Source organism: Rhinolophus hipposideros (genome assembly GCF_964194185.1).
Source record: "Rhinolophus hipposideros genome assembly, chromosome: 2".
NCBI classification, from domain to species: domain Eukaryota; kingdom Metazoa; phylum Chordata; class Mammalia; order Chiroptera; family Rhinolophidae; genus Rhinolophus; species Rhinolophus hipposideros.
This window is the reverse complement of record NC_138048.1, coordinates 107,706,775-107,718,737: the sequence shown is the minus strand read 5'-3', so window position 1 is coordinate 107,718,737 and position 11,963 is coordinate 107,706,775. Positions and strand designations below refer to the sequence as shown.

General features: G+C 48.0%; 1 protein-coding gene across 1 annotated transcript in view; it reads left to right on the top strand.

Moving 5' to 3' along the window:
• Window positions 1-11,963, top strand: part of C2CD2 (C2 calcium dependent domain containing 2) — a gene marked incomplete at its 5' end in the record, with an annotated part of 89,326 nt that overhangs the window by 20,034 nt on the left and 57,329 nt on the right. The window lies entirely within an intron of this gene.

Genomic DNA, 11,963 nt, shown 5'->3' with positions numbered 1-11,963 from the left:
TCTCCTCAGTAATGACAGGCTTCGACGTTTGGGGTTGCTGCCGTCCTGTCGTGTCCTCCCCTGTCTTGGGCACACTCTCAGGACAGTGATGGCAAGACCGTGTGCCCAGCGTGTACTGTTTTCCCCAGCCGGAGGCTAAATCTTGGCTCTGGTAATCAGCGTGTGAGAACTGTGGAGCTGAGTGGCAGGTACTGTTTGTACAAGGCGTCTGTCTGGAGAAAGGTAGCCCGTGTTGTCATGGAAGCACTGAGAAGAAAGGGCTGTGCGTGGATTCAGCATTGTAACTGCCCGTGGGCCCAGCCTCTGCAGTAGGATGTCTTGGTCCCTCCGTTGACCTCCTGGTAACACCAACCTGTGTTTTGCCCAGCAGCCTTCCCCCGCTCCTCACCCCAGCCCAGAGTAGCGCTGCCTAAGTGTTCCCACAAACCCTGACATAGCTGTCACTCCACCTGCTTCCTTCTATTTCAGGATGTAAGGTCTATCCCACAAGGCCATCGGGGGAGGGCCAGGGGCTGTCACTCAGCTTTGTGTTTCCAGCGCCTGGCAAAGGGAAGGGGGCCTGTGTCAAAGAAACCTTGTCAGAGGCAAGAGACAAGCAGCCCATTTATTTTCAACTACTATTGGGAACTTCCTGCATATCCCGGCAGGATTCCCCAGATTTTGATCCAGCTACCCAGTAGGAGACTCAGAGTGTGTATCCACTTTAATGTGGTTCTCCGTGACTACGAGGGGGCATGGAAACGTTCAGATGGCTGCTCCTAGATTGCTGAGTCCTTTGGAGGACTGGAACCGCCATATGCTCGTGCTCCATCATCCCACTGGGTGTGTGCGTGCTGTGTGGCTGAAATACCCATGGGGTCACCCCAGGGTGGCAGGTTGTCGACATACACTCACCAGTAAACCTAAGAAGTACGAGGATTAACAGCTAAAAAGGAGTGCTTACTGCATCGCGAAGCACTGCACGTGTGTGGGGTAAGATTTGCAAACCAGTCGCAGGCGTGTTTTCCTCCCGTGTTATTTTCTACTGCTTTCCCCCACCCCACACACACTTCCCCATTCTCAGATAGCCCAGTCATCTGTCACCCCCCTCAATCTGGAATATTCATCAGTCTTTCTTTGACTTTTTTGGCCTCGATATTTTTGAAGATGGTGGACCCGTTACAGAGTGCCCCTTACTTGGAGTTGGAATAATGTGGCCTCGTGATTACACTCAAGTTGTGCATTTTTGTGCCAGAATATCACAGAGGCTGTGTTCGTTTCAGCCTATGGGTGGCATTCGACTCCTGTGTGTCCTGTTACTGATGGTACATTTTAATCATTTCTGCCAGACTTCTCCACTGTGCTTTTCCCTCTTTGTAGTTAATATTTTGTGGGGAGATATTTTGAGATTATGTAAAATCTATCCCTCATCTCCATTTTACCCCCTAATTTTAGCATCTGTTGATGTTTTTTGCCTGATGTTATTTTTATAGTTACTGCCAAATGGAGATTTTTCTCATACCTCCATTCTTTCTTCATTTATATGCAGACTTTCTGGACAAGAAAAAAATGTTGTTATTCTCATTAATTTAGTCATTTATTTGTGTGTTGTGGATTCCTACCCCATCCAATGAGTTATAATGAGTTGCCATCATTTGTTTAAGTTTTGATGTTCAAAGTAGCCTAGATTTAGCCAGTGGGAGCGTCCAACTGGCTTCTCTGACCTTTGACATGTCCCCTTTATTCTCTGAGTATTTTTTACTTTCTTGCACAACAAGATGTTCCAGATTCATCTTGTTCTTTCCCTCCCAGAGCCCTGAAAGCAGCCATTTCCCCAAGGAACCAGATTCCTTTTAGAGGAGAATATTGTTTGGAAACCAACCTCTGGGCAGTAAGTGTGCTCTCAGGCCCTTCAGGGGGGCTGAAAGGGAAAGAACACACACATTTCTGAATTGTCTAGATCTTTCTATATCTCTGGAAATCCATGAGTTCACACCAGTAGCTCCAATTCTAATCCACTGGTATTGGTTCATTCCATGGCTCCCCCCTTCATTTTTGTACCTCCCTGTCTGATGGTGAGAAACTAGGCCCCCATTGCCTCAGTTTTCCTGCATGTAGCCAGTCTCCATCCCCCTTGGGCCTGCATTCCGTACTCAGCCTGATGGGCCTGACAGGGTGTACCCAATGGCTTTTTGATGAAGAAAGGAGAGAAAGAAGGGAAAGAGAGAGGGAAGGGGGGAGGGAGGGAGGGCTATGATTGTCTATTTGTCTTTTTAATTTCTATCAATTTTTGCTTCACGAAGTTTAACACTCTGATATTAGGTGCATAAATGTGCAGGATTGATTAATTGACTTCTTTATAATTTATAAAATGAACTTCTTTATCTACTGTGAGATATACTTTGTATTAATATAACTATTCCAGCTTTCTTCTGACAAGTTTTAGCATGGCATGTTTTTGCTATCCTTTCACTTATAACTTATTTGTGTTATTATATTTAAAGTGTGCCTCTTGTATATTTGGGTATTCATTTTTAAAATCCAATCTGACACCCTCTGCCTTTTAATCAGGGTATTTAAGTCATTTCCATTTTATGTGATTATTGATATGGTTAGATTTACATCTACCACTTTGTTATCCTATCTCTACTTATCCCACCCATGATGTGTTCCCTATTTTCTCTTTTTCTTCCGTCTTTTGGATTAACTTTTTCTATCATTTTATTTATCGCCTTTGTTGGCTCATTGGCCATAACTTTGTTTTCTTATTTTAGTGGTTGCTTTAGGGTTCATTGTATACACCTTTACCTTATCGTAATCTACCCTCAAGTAATATCATACCACAGACGTATAATATAGACATATACACGTATGTCAGTATATATATATATAATATATACAGTATATATAATACAGACGTATAATATAGACACTGACAGCACCTGGTTCCTTTTCTCCCTTCCCAGTCTCCATGCTGCGGTTCTCATACATTTCACTTCTCTGTATGGCATAAGGCCCACAATATGTTATTTTCACTTTAAATAGTCAATTACATTTTAAAATAAATTTAATTAATACAAAACAAGTCTTTATATTTACCTTCCACTTCGGGTGCCTTTCATGTCACCTGCGGATCCAAGTGTCCATATGGTGTCACTGTCACGCCTGAAGGACGTTAATATTTCCTGCAGTGTAGGTCTGCTGGTGCTGGATTCTTTCAGCATTGTTATGTCCAGAAAAGTCTTTATTTTGCCAATTTTGAAATATTTTTGCTGGGTATACGGTTTTATGCGGATAGGGATTTTTCTTTCAGTGCTTTAAAGATGTTGCTTCACTATTTCTAGCTTGAATTATTTCCAATGAGAAACGTGCTGTCATTATCTTTGGACATAATATAGCTATACACATATGATCATTATACATGTCCTTATCTGTACATAATATGTCATTTTTACTCTGGCTGCTTCTGAAAGTTTCTCTTTATTACCAGTTTCATGAAATCTGATTATTATGTATCATGGTGTAGTGTTTATTTATTGTGTGTGTGTGTGTGTGTGTGTGTGTGTGTCTGTGTGTGAACACACATGCACATTCACACTTGGGTTCATTTAATTTCTTGAATGTTTGAGTTTATAGGTTTTATTAGAGTTGGAAATTTTTCATCCATTATTTCTTTAAATATTTCTTTCCTGTCCTCTATTTCCTATCCTTCAAGGACTCCAGTCAACATTTATGAGGCCGTTTGAAGTTGTCCCTGAGATTACAGTCCCAGAGATCAATTTTTTTTCTCTGTGTTTCATTTGGATACTTTCTATTGCTGTTTCTAGCTCACTAACCTTTTTTTTCTGTATTGTCTAATAATCATATTTAAATTTAAATGATTTCAGTACCCTGGTTAAAAGGCAGAGGATGTCAGATTAGATTTTAAAAATCGGTACCCAGATATACAAGAGACACACTTTAAATATAATGACACAAATAAGTTCCAAGTGAAAGGATAGCAAAAATATGCCATGCTAAAACTTGTCAAAAGACAGCTGGAGTAGTTATATTAATACAAAGTGATTGTTAGTCAGGTCTCAAAATGCCTACATTCACCCCAATACCCACCATCGTGGAAGAAATTACGGTGGAGGGGACGTCGGAATGGAAAGAGCCAGACCTGCCTCTTGTGTTCAGTGTATGCTTGGTCACGTTTTTCTACAATTTGCCATAGGAAGATATTTGCGACTCAGAAATGGCCTGTACATGTGAGGGGCCTGGAATCTCAGCTTCGTTGGTTTCACAGTGAATCTACCTCGTCTGTTTCACTCATTTATAGTGAACCACCTATTATGTGAATCTGTCGTCACAATGAGTCACGCCCTGCCAGTAGACATCCTTTACTTTGCCCAGGTCTTTGATGACCTGGGCAGCACAAGAATGCTCTCTAGAGGAGAGGCTGGGAGGGGCCTCTGACTCGCTGGCTGAACGAGGAGCCATCCTTTCTGACTCTCAACGTTTTGGGTGGAAAAGATGATATGTAATTAAAATGGCAGACACACTAGACCTGTTTTTCTCTCTAATGTGATAAAAACATTGGGAAATCAGGACGAAACCTTAATTTGTACCCCTAGAAACAGAAACTTGGTGTGTGGTCTCAGTGATGAAAAGGTTTTCATGCGACTTAAAGTTGGGTCTCAAACTTGAGTTAATAGAGATTATCGAGAACCAGTTTCTGTTCACAAAATCAAAGCCCAAAGACAGATTACTGACTAGTGTGTAATGTTTGATGTCATTTTTGTCTGACTTCTCAGTAAAGAAAAAGAGGATAAAGTGCAAAATACCCTACTAGCCCTTTCATTTAAAATAAAATGATTTGCACCGAGTGTTGTGTCTCTAAGAGGGGTGGGCGCTACTGCCAGCCCCTGCAAACGCATGGAGATGTAGAGACATCGGGGGAATGTTCGCTGACTTTTTTGCTCAGAACAGTTGAAAATGACTGTAGCTACTACTAAGGAAAGGCTTTTCACAACTCAGGAGCTAAAGCTGTTTTCTGGGAAACTTGTGTTTGTTGGTCCAAAGTGTACCAGTTGAAAGAGTTCCAGAGCTCAGGAGCAGTTACAATTTATCCAACTTGGGCAACCTTGTTTTTTGAAATAACCGTGTTTCAGAGGCTTTTCGGAGGCCGGTGCTAGGACACAGCACTAGGGACGTGTTGTGTCCCCGGGAAGTGGTGTTTTTGCTTTTTAACACACAGAAGGCAAGGCCATATCACCATTTTTTTGGGCCCTAGACACTATATATATATATATATATTGATTCTATTTTACAACCGCATTGACATAAAGAAAAATATAACCCAGGCTGGATTATAAAAATTAGAATACTTTCACTGACCCTAAAAGCTCATTTTCTTCCTCCTGATTTTTCAAGAAAATAAAATATTCCTGTGGTCCCTAAAAAAACATTTTTGTGGTTCCCTAAAACTACCATAGGCACTAAACACCGTGTTTAATGGATAGATTGGCCCTGATTAAAGGGGGAAATGAGGTAGACAACTGTCATGCCCGCCAAGAAAAACAGATCCCCAGAGGGAGAGATGCAAACCGGGGCTTCCCGATCTCTGTTAGAAAAGTTACTCAGTGAGTGACAACCTCCCAACATTTATGTTCGTTCTGTAGCCTGATAACTAAGTTGAGGAATTCTATTGTGTTTTTTTTCAATTCTTTAAAAAATAAGTAGAAAGTGCTTTCCTGTGTGATACATGATGAGTCAGGTGCTGGGGAGATTTCCTACTTGGATTCTTAACAAGACATGCTTTCTGATGAATTACCAGACCCATAAGAAGGAGGGGGATTTTCCGAGCTCCCTCCCCAACCCACCCCTAAGAAGCTACAGAACTGGTGAGCTGGGGAGATGTGGGCCGCCTGAAGGCGGACGCTGCTGGCATCACTGTGTAGGAATGCTGGGCCTTGGCTCCGTGCCAAGGTGGGGAACCTGAACGTCGCTTTGACATTGAGCGGGGACTCTGGGGTGGGAGCTGACGTAGTGTGCAGACAGGTGTTACCATCACCAGACTGTGCTCCTAGAGAGTTTGCCAAGTTGGTCCTTGGCTGGTGTCTGGGAACCTGGACTTGGGGAGCGTTCTCGCCTTCCCTGATGAGGGTGGCTCACTGTGCCTGAGCTGTTTGCACCAACAGCATAGTTGAACACTTGCCCTCCTGAGTCTGGAATTTGGAAGCATGCCAGGCAGAAGGTGTCTATGGGCTGTGTCATTGCAAAGGTGCCCACTTGTTCCCAACAGGTGTGGCAGCATCGGGGAGGCCAGATCGATATTAAAATCCCCGTAGGAACTGTTGAGAATCCCAGGCGTCACCTTCGCGACAGTCCCAAGCTGGAAGCAACCCGCTGCCCATGGCTAGCAGGGCAGAGTGTGTGTCCACACCAGGGACCCCTACACAGCGGTGAAGATGTGTCAGCTACAGCTCCACACAACGCTGTGGGACCACACCTGGCCGGACACACAGACACACAGGAGAGAGCAGACCGTATGATCCAGCTGACAGAAAAACAATAGCAGGGCCGGCCCGGTGACTCAGGTGGGTGGAGCGCCGTGCTCCTAACGCCGAGGACCGACTGCCTCAGCCGGGTGAAGCGTAAGGCTCCTAATACCAGCACGGGCCAGGGAGCTGTGTCCTGCACAACTAGACGGAGAAACAACGGCTTCAACCAGGGTGGGGGGCGGGGGGGCGGAAGGAGGGGGAAAGAAAAAAACCAAGACCTGGGCTGTGAGAAATCATGATCTGGTTACCTTTGGAGGGGTGAGGAGTAGTGGCTGGAAGGAAGGGAGTCTGCAGGGTCCTGGGTGCTGGTCATGTTTTGATTCCTAATCTGGGTTACAGGGGTGAGGCCCATCGATGAAAGCTCAGGAAGCTGAACGCATGATGCATGCACTTTCATTTGTGTATATTCTACTTCAGTAACCAACCAGAAAGTACAAATAAAGTACACCATGCGGGGGCCCCATACAGACCAATCAGAAGTCCTGGGAGCCCCAGGCAGGAGAGAGTTCTGCTATCTCTTCGGATGGCTCTACTGGACCCTACCGCGTGCGCAGCCAAGGTTGAGAATGGCTGCCCAAGAGCAGCGCCTCACAGACTCCTGAGAATGCAGCTCACCTGAGTATCCCGTGAAAACACAGGCTCTGCCTTCCCAGGTCTGTGCGGGGCCCAGGATTCTGCCTTCTGGGTCTCCCAAGAACGACTTCCTTGTGAAGCCCACACCTTGTACACAGGACGGTACTCGGAGCAGCAGCTTTAAACCATTTCCTTTATGTCCCTAAGAGAGCCTGGGGACTTGCATTTTTAACAAGCACCGGGGGATTCTTAGGCAGGTTCCGTAGAATTCCTTGGAATTCACTGTTTTTCTTCAAATGAGAAAGCTGGCTTAAGGAATTTCAGAAGCTGATTTTTTTAAACATTAATTTTAAAAATGATGGGAGGAGAAATCAGCCAGGGCGGGGGTGGGGGTGGGGGCACGTTCCATGCTGGGCGGCGGCCCCTCTGTGGGCACCGCTCCGATTTGCCTGGGAGACAGTGGGGGTGGGTGAGTGGAAACCAGGACCCAGAGACACCCCCTCGGCTCAAGGAAGATTCCACAGAGCTCCCGAGATCACAGGACCAGCTGGAGCCAGAACCGGGACCTCCTCGCATGTGTCTAGGCCGGGTCTGGAGCTCAGAGACCAGGGAGCGCTCACCACTCTGCTCCAGGGCCACGTCTCTACTCTGATTTTCCTTCCGATTTCCTCACCAAAGACAGCTGGACACAAACTAAAACACGCAGTGGACGGGATGTGGCGAGTAGTTGGAGAACAAGAGCCCTGGGCACTGCACTCGGGTCTTCAGGCCCAGGTGGGTCCACACGAAGATGCTGGAGCGCTTGCAGGTGTGCCAGAATCGCTCACACCTTGCAGGTGTGCCCCGAGCCCGTGAGCAGAGACGGGTGTGGTGGGAAAGCTCTCCCCAGCCCTTGTCTCCCTCCATTAATGAAGCTCCCGGCCTCCTGGGCCCTTTCCTTACCTTTCCCACGCTGCCCCTGGGAAGGGGACATGGCTCTCTGAGCAGCCGATTTTGAGGAACGGTGTGCGTGATTGGAAGGAGCTGCCTGCAGGAAGTGGGGCTGCCTGCCAGGCCTGCCTGGATTTGGGTGCCTGGATCTACCCGATTTGGGGGGCTCAGCATTAACAAACCAACTGGGCTAAGAGACCTCGGGCCAAGTCCTCAGTTTAGCTCACCAGCACTAAAGGTGACAGTCTGCACCCTTATTTGCTCATTACTTCACTCCCAACTTAGCACCCCGGTTAGAAAGAAGGGTGCTATTTGGGGGCAGCACTCAGAGATCCCAATATAAGGTGCAAACAAAAGGGGACAGTGTCAGTGTCCCACTTTTTTACAAGGTAGTTTCCAGGAATTTCAGCCTGGTCAGGTAGCCGTTACTCCCTGACCACCATTTAGACCAGATCACAAAGCAGATGGTTTGCAGATTTAGAAAACAGCACAGACTCTCTCTCAGCTGGCAGTTGACTCTGATCAGCTGCCAGCCCACACCTGTGGTTTCTGCATTCCAGACCGCAGCTAGGCCCTGCAGATGTCTCTTCCCCCCGCAGAATTCCATCCACCCCCCCTCCAAGCTGCTCCCACCCTACATTTCCATGAAGTATGTCACCTCACCCATGGGTGAGCCCTGCCAGGTGTCCCAGTTCCTTCCTGTCTCACTCTGCCAGATTCCTTAGTAGGTGCCAGTGAGCCCTCCACCTCCTCATGTCTCATGGCGATGCCCCACCTCCACCCCCAGTCCCATCCCCACGCCCATCCCCATGCCAGCCAGAAGCCTCCACTGCAAAGTGTCCTGGGACAGGGCTTTTCACATTTTAACGTGCCCTGAAATTCCCCAGGCTCTTATTAAAACGCAGGTTTTGATTCCACAGGCCTGGGGCATTTCCAACAAGCTCCCAGGTGGTGCTGAAGCCGCTGGTACCAAACCACTCTAAGTAGTGAAGCCCCAGTGATAAATGTGATGAAGCCACTTCTGTGCCCCGTCCTTGGATAGTCCCCTTTCGGGTAAAGCCAGACCCTTGACAAGTCACTTTGACGAGGCTCTGCCTTCATGTGCGAACTCGTCGCAATCAGGCCCCACCAGACACTCGAATATCTCGCCAGATGTACGCAGAACCTCCGAGCACAGGCTGCTCTCATTTCCTGGCCTTTGAACACGCCATCTAGACTGGCTGTCCCTCCCACCCCCACTTCCTCTTCAACCTTGTTTGTTGCTACTTACACTCAAGACCCAGGTCAACCTTTCCCTGGCCCACAACTGCCCCCTAACAGAGTCGGGCCGTCTTTCTCTGTGCCCCCACGCTTTGTGAAGTGCTCCCGTTAACCCTCACCACATTGCTTGGTAACTGATGGCTTGGGGTACCTTTGTCCATCCTACTAGATTGTGAGCCCCTTGTGTAGGCTTTCGCTGGGTCTCCACAAGGAACAAGAATTTGCTCCCTGCTGATTTATTTGGGGAAGTGATCCAGGGAGCAGGTGGGAGCTGGGAAGAGCGAGGCAGGGAAGAAGGGGCCACCCAGGAGGGAGGTATTGTGTACTGAGGGCCTCCTCCTGCCGGGGACCCTCTGCGGACAGTCAGGTGGGGCGGGGTGTGCCTCTGAGCAGGGAGACACCAAAGGGAGTGCTTGCCTTCCATCTCCTGTCACCACTGGCCAAAGCTTGTCTCAGGGCATGTTGATGGTCTGTCATTTCAAGATTTCCATATGTTCCAGAATGGTTGTGGCAGTGCCAGGCAGAGGCAACAGAGAAACCCAGGGCAGAGATGCCTGGTGCCGCTGAGACAAAGTGCTACCAGGCTCCATCTGGGCACAGCTGGTGAGAGAGCGGGGCTGAGGTGAGAAGCAGGTCAGGAGGACAGGAGGTGGGGCCCGAGTCACCTGACACGAGGTGGGGATGTGACTCTTCAGGCTGGTCCAGGGTGGGGACAGCAGCACGTGGCACAGAGCGGCGGCCCGGCTGTGCCCCAGGGATGCCGAAGGAAGGAAGGAAGGAAGGAAGGAAGGAAGGAAGGAAGGAAGGGAGGGAGGGAGGGAGGGAGGGAGGGAGGGAGGGAGGGAGGGAGGGAGGAAGGAAGGAAGGAACGAGTGAATGTAAACAGCCTCATTTTCATTGTGGGTCTGGTTGTCAGAACGATAACCCAAGAAATAATGAAGGTAATCTCCATAACCGCTTGGAGAACCAGCCTCCAGAAGGAGGCGGAGGGCGGAGGACCCAAGCCGCGGCTGGCGAGTCCCCACTGTTGCCATGCCGCCGCCAGTGCTGACACCCACTTCTGGAACGAAGACTTGGAAGTCACGCTGATGTCGATCAGATGTGCAGACAAAATCAAAGCTGGGGGAATAGCGAATAGATCGTGGGCAAAGCCAAAATTAAACAGAAAAAAACACTTAGTGGGGCGCAGGAAAAAGCAAGAGCTCTGCAAGAACTACTTATGCACTGGGTCGGAAGTTAGGGTCGGTGAACGGAGACTCTAGAATCCCACTGACCCCTCTCTGGAAACACTTCCAAAAATGTGTGGGGAACACGGTGCTGGTGGAAGTTGGGAGGCCGGCTGGGTGGCAGCTCGGAGGGACGAGAAGAGGATGTGAATGCAGTAGGTGTGGGGGGATCAGATGCTGACCAAAAGGAGAAAGGAGAGCAAACATGGACTTTTCTTTTTTCCTTTAAAAACCTGGAAATATGAATATGTGAAACAAAAAACAAATCACAATTACAAATGACTTCCACGCAGTTTTACTTTGAAGACCGTTGTCAGAGCATTGTCCTCTGTCCCCCACCAGCATTCCATGGTTTCCCTCCTCTCCTGGGGTGACAAGAGAATATTTAGCAGCACCGAGGCTCTAGGACAACGTGTGCAAAACTAGAAGGTCCCAGGCAACCCCCTGATCAGCAAACGTCTGCTCCTACCTGAATTTTATTTTTCATAATAACCCAGATGCTTTGGTTTCCAAGTTTGCTTCTTTTTCTGAACCTCTAGTTGTGGTTCCCTTCTCATCAAGGACATGAGCAAAGTATACTAAATATAGACCCGAACAGTTAAAAACCTAAGAACTGAACTGAAACCACTGGGGAGCAGGCCCTTGAGGTGGACAGTTGTTGGACTTCCCTCTGAGTCAAGAGGCAGCTGGGGAAATGGCCGCGGTGGCCTAACTCAGTCACGTCTTAGCTTAAACTGGGAGACGGACCTGAGCGGACAGCCAAGAGGGAAGCCACTGCAGACTTAACTGAAGGGTCCTCGGTGAAAAACAAAGTCTTCTGGGTTTTTTAAGGACCCAAAATGTTTTTCAAATGAATCATCTTTATATGGGACCTTATTAAAAGCTGAAGGTACATGATTAAAATTAACTGAGAGAAATTTCTCCCAACATTTGTTAAATCATCAGCCAATCTCTTTTTTTAAGTTGTGATAGAATACACATACCATAAAGTTGACCATTGGAACCATTTTAAAGTGTGCAATTCACTGACCTTTAGTGCCCTCAAAATGTGCGGCCATCACCACCATCCAGTTCCAGAATATTTTCCTCACCCCGCAAAGCAATCCTGTCCCCATCAGCAGTGACCCCCCACCCCTGGCAAACGCTCACCTGCTTCCTGTGGATTTGCCTGTCCTGGCCATTTGATAGAAATGGAACCTACAGTCTCTTGGCTGGTCCCAGGGCTACAGCACGAAGGAGAGGGTGCAGGTCCCACCACGTCGCCTGCCTGGCTCCCTCAGCCTCCTCAGGACAGAGCTCATTAAATATGACGGGTGCACCAATAAGAGTAGCAGGTCTGCCGCTGGGCCACCTGCACCAGGACAGCGCCTCTAATGGCCTCCTTGGATGGCCACCGGTCTGTGACACCCATTTATCACTCTCGGCACTGCTTAGCCCAGCTTGCCCCACC